The 7,143-nt window shown below is 42.0% G+C and overlaps 1 pseudogene; it reads right to left on the bottom strand.

Annotated features, from left to right (window-relative positions):
• Nucleotides 1–1,786: 1,786 nt before the first annotated feature.
• Nucleotides 1,787–2,590, bottom strand: LOC148025209 (PHD finger protein ALFIN-LIKE 4 pseudogene; annotated as a pseudogene).
• Nucleotides 2,591–7,143: the final 4,553 nt, after the last annotated feature.

The raw sequence follows: 7,143 nt of genomic DNA, 5'->3' as shown, positions 1-7,143 counted from the left end.
ATTCTATTCCCCTCCCCTTCCAGCACGAGAGTCGGCTGGGAAGGGGAATTAAAAAAAAAAATTGCCGTTATTTCTTTTAAAGAAATTATCCCCATAATTATACTATCCTTAAGAGGGTTTCCTATGTGAATGGTATTTTCATCCTTTTTGGAGTTGTTACATTCTCTCCCCCTTAGAGGAATCGAGATGTCCTCATCTCGAGATAAACTGGGGATATTGACGGCTGAGTGTGCCTTCATCTATCCAAGTGGAATCCTCTTCAGGATAATCCTTCCATTGGACGAGGCATTCTCTCAGGGTTCTGGATCTTAATTGTCTCTCCCTAACATCTAAAATCCTATCAGGCCTTAGTTCAAGGACTCCTTGACTAGGCATTACAATTTGTTGATCGTCAAGTACATGGTTAGGATTAGGTACATACTTTTTCAATAGGCTAATGTGGAATACATTGTGAACCTTTAGGTTCTCAGGAAGTTGTAATTTATAAGCATTAGGTCCTAGGCATTTGAGGATTTTGTATGGCCCACAATACCTTCGACTTAGCTTCTTGCAATCTCCTAAGGATAGGGAACTCTTTTTAGGGCGTACACTGTCGAAGGGTTTTCGAAAATAAAGTCGCAACCATAGAGGTTCTTGAGAAATTTCAAGATAGAAGATTAAACAAGTGAGATCAGGCTATGCAACAATAAACTCCAGACTCTTCATATTGAATGCAAAGATTGTTGTTTTAACATGCATCTGTTCAATAAACTTGTTGTTCACAGCCTGAAGAGCTATTGAATCCAAGCATCACCAGTTCCAGTAAAATCAAAGACCAGTTTCTGATCAGAAATTATTAAACCCTGTGCGAGTTTAACAAACTCTATGGCAATACTTCACTGCTGGAATCTATGACTCTGCAGAAGGCTAGGTTTGTCTCTAGCAAGCTCTCTAACACCATAAGATACATATAAGATTTCCAGCAAGGGTTGCCACTGTTTTTTTTCCAAAGAGATCCAGGGCACAGTCACCAATACCATGTTGAGCATACCCTGCAATCATTGTGTTCCATGTTCCTCACCATAAATCAACTTAATGCTGTCTATTGCCACACAAGCTTTCAGGATGTTGACGAAGGTGACATTGTCAATGTCCACACCTATGTCAACCATTTGTTGATACCACTCAAAAGCCTTATTACCTTCTCCAATTGATGCATGTACAACATTCTAGGCATTCCAGGATACATTATCCGGTTTGGTAACTTCGTGTTACATATACTCAAAAAATAAACTGAATGGCTACATGAATACAATCACATTGAGCATAGCCTCTGATGATTAAATTCCATGTAATCCCATTGCGATCCTCAAGAAGGTCAAATACTGTTGCAGCATCTAGCAGGCTTCCACATTCTGTATACCGTCTTGACACTTTTACCACAGAAAATGAAGTGTCTCATAAAACTGCCCTTTCGAGACATCATCGTCCCAGAAATTGCATTTGACACAGAAACATTCTCCCATTCTAACACCACATTAAGCGCATAACTGTGCTACCTCTTGCTCCACATCGCACAGTGAGTATATGAACTACATATACAAACAAAATTTTCCACCTTCTGCCATGGAAGATCATCCAGTCCGGCGCCACAGAAGATCATCCAGTCCTGCAAACTCCGTTGCATTAAAGAAGGTGTCGTCAAGGAAAAAGCCACCACACGGTCGTCAAAGAAGCAGCAAGTTCATAATAGCTCCACAGAAGGTGACGTTAGAGAGATTTCAAGAGACCGACGGCATCAGTAGGCTCAAAGAGTGACACTCAGAAAGTGAATTGCAATCAAAGTGACGGCATACGAATTTCTTAATGTTGAATTGCTGACAGATGATTTCTCCTTAGTTGATTTCTTGCCACTCACTACTTCTAGCACTGTTGGAAGCTCATTAACCATATTAAACAAGCGTTTCCTATCATTTTTGTCAAATGGTGCTGCATAGAAGGATGCAACAGAGAGAAGCCAAACATCACTGTGTACTGCTACCAGCGAGAGCCAGTCCTTGCGCTCCAACCCATCTCTTGGGAAATTGATGCCTAGTGCAAGCTTTGGGAGCTGAGGTGGAACCTCTTCTGCAGGTAAGGTGACTTGCCAAGATTCATCCGCGTCGTAGAACTCCTCCACATCTGAAGTGAGAACCTTGATCAAGCCTGCCCGCATGCCCTTGTAATCCAGAAAGATCTCCTCAATGCTTCTCTGGATGACACTCGCTCTTCCACGAGTTCTGTCCGATTTTCAGCTTCTAGATCCTTAGCAACCATCTTGAACATGACTGCACTCGAACCAAGGTCCTATGAACGTGTGAATGGCATGGTTGGCTTTGTCGAGAGCGCTTATGGCAGAGCACATGCATTTCTCTCCCAGCACTGCCATGGTTGTTCCCCTTCCTCCTCTGCCGATTTCGCCTTTAGAGTTTGTCCTTTGCATGCGATTCATCACTTGCATTTCCACACTCTATTGCAGTCGTTAAAGCAAAAACTGTTCCACTCCATCATCGTCTTTTGCCTTCAATCGCTCTTCAGCTTCATCCTCGTATTCCACTGTCGTCTCGTCCATGTCGTCTTTTTCTTCACCTTTTGGCTCGTCTTCCCCTATAGCTATCGTTTCTTCTTCGCCCTTTTGCCTCCAAAAACTCCCCTTTCAAAAATAGTCTTTTTCTACTTTTTCTTTCTCACGCCCCCCAAATTCGATTCCCCCGTTACTGAGAATAATCAATCCTCTATATCTGCTGAATTCGTGTAATTCGAGCCTCGATCCTCTTCCCGTGATGCTTTTTCTCCTGCAATCCTCTGTTCCTTCCGCTATAGGCCCTAGAAAAGCGGCCCTTTTTTTAAAAAACCAGAAAAAGCAATAGTGTTTTGAAGTTGATCATAGAGTTGCTGTAGCTCTATTGTCCAGACCAAATCAGTATCTGCTTGTACAGTCACTTTGTTGCTCTCAGGAATGTTTGATGTAATGATAATGCCACCAAAATGTGAAGAACACTTATCTATATTCCACTTCAAACCGGTTGTAGAGATGTTAGAGGGACTAGTTAATGGAATTTGACCACAATGAGGACCTTCAACTGATGTTATTTCTGGTAACGTGTTATTCAAATACGACAGGCATTTCCAAAGATCTGCGGTATCCTGATTCCCTTAGTTGTATTTCCAATGTATCCACATGCTCTCAAAAATCCAGGCCAAAGTTATAGCATCTGGTGAGATGCCCTCATCTTGCATTTGTTTGTATAATTATAATGCCTTCTCACCTTGACCCTGCTCAACATAGGCTGAAAGCATCCCTTCATGCCCACCGTTATTGAAGGAGGACCTATCAGGTGCAACCCCAGCTGAAAGAAAAGGTAGTAAAAGACCCCTCTTTACTATATTACCACACAGAATAAAGATGCAAACATAACAACTAAGTATGTACAAAATATCAACTCCCACACACAACTTTTGGGTGGATTTCACACCTCGAATGCGCAGTAATACGACATCCATCCCCTCTAATCCTGGGCATCCTCTGGATGGGCCAACTACCCATGATCGTTATCATCAAGATCCACAAACAGATTAATCTCTTCATTGTGCATTTCCGGTATATCAACAAGATTATTTGTCATATCATCTGTCACTTCCATTGGAGTTTCTTCTCATTGCTCTTCTCCTGCAAATTCTTCCAATGCATAATCTTCATCATCTCTTTTCTTGAAAATGTTGATTCTTTTTCCTACAATAGGCACTCTAAGCACTGTGCCATCCAATTCTGTCAACTCATATGTTGCATTGTCAAAGACATGTCTGACCCAAACCATCTTTTCACCATCTTTCGAAGTGCAGGATGCTGATTTTCAAGGCTACTATCAAAGACTAATACCCAGTCTCCCTCTTCTATTGCTCTAGGCCGCAAGCGATGCCTGCTGTCAAACCTGTCCTTATTTCTTAGTCTAGCAACCTTCAACCTGTCAATAGCTAGCTAAATATCCTCTGGTCTTCTCTGACTGTCGAATCCGAAGAGCTAAATGCTCCTCTCTTGTCAAATCCTCCTGTCAATGTAAAACTAACCAAGTCAAAGCACAAGTCTCAGTCGGCATAACCGGTTTCTGACCATACATCAACTCTGTGGGCATATATCCTATGGTAACACTGTGAGTCGTACGATTAGCCCACAAAGCAAATGGTAGAAGTCTCGGCCATTCTCCAATCCGTCCTCTGCATGCTTTGGCTAATGCTTTCACTATCGGCGGATGCCCTCTTTCACTCTTCCCATTTCCCTCTGGATTGTATGCTGTGGTTAGAGCCAACTTGATTCCTAGTTGAGAGAAAAACTCCCTATCTTTATCTGCATCCAATTCACCACGATCCGCAGTGATCTTACCCACACAGCCATACCTATAGAAAATTTCTTCCAATAAGAACTTACACACTGCACTAGTGGTCTTCGTTCTCAAAGATCTGCCCTCAACATGATTGGTAAGATCCTCTCTAGCCAAAACAATATACCTCATCTGCCATAGACCCATAGGCATAGTAATCAAGTCAACTACCCACTTATAATGAATGCATAGTGGATAGGTCGGATGAAGCTCATCTCGATGACGCACTACCGAATATATCTGACAATCTCTGCAAGTCTCTACAAAGTGAGAAACATCTCTATATATGCCTTTCCACCAATAATTCTCCTTGATTTTCTCATAAGTAGCCCACACTCCTCTATGACCAGCCCAAGGACTCTCATGAAACTCCCTCATCACCTGTAATTGTATCTCTCTATCGCAAACAACCCGCAAAGGTAATCCACCTCTTTTCTTCGGATGCTTCCAAAGAAATCCGTCCTTGAGAAAATAACCATAGGCTTTCCTTCTGATCTTCTTGAACTCTTCATCTGTCCATTCATCTCTTTTGCTTAGTGTACTAAGGTGCTTACCAATCTGTAACCAATCTCCAACATAGAGTTCTTCTATGAAAGCCACAATATCATAGACATGACAAACATGATCAACCATAGCGGCTGAAATTTTGCATCATCCTCTTCTGTAAGTAGAGTCTCCTCATCATCATATCTGGCTCTAGACAGCATATCTGCCACTGGATTATCCTTTCCTGCTATGTGTTTAAATTCTGGATTTAATGACTTGATGTATGCAATCCATCTCAGCATAGCTATATCCGGAGTAGAGCAGCTCGTAATCATACCTATCAATGGCAAGCAATCTGTTTCTACCACAACTGAGGCTCCAATAAAGTACTCCTTGTCACATTTGAGAGCCGTAACAATCCCCAGTAACTCCCTCTTAATTTGCGGATATCTCCTCTGTCTCTCGTTTAGGACTTTCGCCCCAAACCGAATAGCATACCTGTTTCCATCTGCATCATCTTGACCCACAGCCCAACCTATGCCAATTGGACTAGTGTCAACTGTCAATATAATAGGCCTTCCGCAATTATAATCCGCTTTCCTGAGAGTAGGAGCAATCTGCAATAACTTCTTCAATTTCCGCATGGCTCTAGTGTGGCTCTCATCCCAATAGAATTTCTGACCCTTTCGAAGCAGCTGATATAAACAATCTGCTATGTGTGCAAAATGAGGTATCCAAATCATATAAAACACACAAGCTCCAATGAATCTCCGTACCTCTGAAGTGGTAGAACAATACTCCGTAATCTTGCCTATAGCATCCACCTTATCAGGTGAGGGTTTCATGCCATAATACCCATACATATGCCCAACAATGACAACCTCATTCACTCCAAAAACAGATTTTTGCCCTGATAGTGTCAAGTTCACTTCTTCTAACCTGGCCAAAATCTTCTCACAAGCTGAAATATGATCAGCCACAAAGTATCTACATCCCTGCTCATTTAGATTCTCATTCTTCTCTTCTTCTGCACACCCCTTAATGGGCACATAATCCAAGAAAGGCATGGTAAGCTGAGGTATATAATCACGAAGGACCTTATGCATGGCATTCATCATATGCGCAACAGAATTAGTGGCACCTTGAGGCAAGGTACACATCCTGACAAGCCCAATAGGAGTTCTCATAGTGGTTATATCCCTGCTTTCCAAAGCCAGCTGAAACTGATCATATCCTGAATACAAATCACCTAAAGAATAGATGGCACGTCCAGTAAATGCTTCTGCAAACTCATCCACAACTGGACCTATACCAACATTCCTGATATTAACTCTGTTACTGGCTGCATGTCCTGTATAAATCGGAGAGTACCGTTCTTCTTTGGAACCGTAAATCACCTGTTTGAGTATGGTGCAGATGAAGGCTCAAGAATTCCCATCCTGATTTTCTCGTTCAACAAATCAATCAGCTTTGGCAGGTGTGCCTTAAGTACTAGAATAGGTCGGAGATTCCATGGAATATGAGGAATAGTAAAGATCACCATAGGAGCAACAATATTCGAATTCACACATCCAATCTCATGCGGGAAAAAAGCAAATCCTCTTCCATGTCACTCAACCATCTCCTGAAAGCATTACTTCTCTGTGGGTAGCAAGAATTCACCATTTCCAATTTTCAATTCAGCAAGAGTCTCTGCTGAAAATTTATGGCCTATATGCTCCGGATTCCTCAAAATTGGCTGTTTGGCAGCCCTCTCTATTTGTTGATCACTGTCAGGTGGAAGCGGTACAGCTACCGTCTTCACCTTCTTATCCACAGTCTTGTATTTCATGTCAACCCTGGCTTCATTATGATCCTCTGCATTACTCAAATCTTGCTATAAATCAGCAATTCTGCACTCCATTGGCTGAATATCCTCAGCCCTCTGCTCTATGGACTGCATAGGAACAGCCCTAAACTCTGGATGCTGAAATATTTCAGCAGTAAACTCTGTTGGCTGAAAGTTTTCAGCCCTCTGTGTCTCTGTAAGCTGATCATAATCAGCTGGAAACTCTGTTTGCTGAATTTCTTCAGCACTCAACACTTTTTGCTGAATCACCTCAGCCTCTGACTCAGTCTGTGACACAAAATCTGCAATTTCATAAAACATGTCCAGGGATTGCACTAATACATTACTGTGACAACTCTGCATATCAGCTTTCCAACATATCTTCCATCTCTGTCATCGTATCTGCATAAATCATACTGTCATACATCCCAT

This window comes from Lygodium microphyllum, chromosome 15, assembly GCF_053477565.2.
Source record: "Lygodium microphyllum isolate KBCC chromosome 15, Lygodium_microphyllum_v1.1.10, whole genome shotgun sequence".
NCBI lineage: Eukaryota > Viridiplantae > Streptophyta > Polypodiopsida > Schizaeales > Lygodiaceae > Lygodium > Lygodium microphyllum.
The sequence above is the reverse complement of the archived record's forward strand: the minus strand, read 5'-3'. Positions and strand labels throughout refer to the sequence as shown.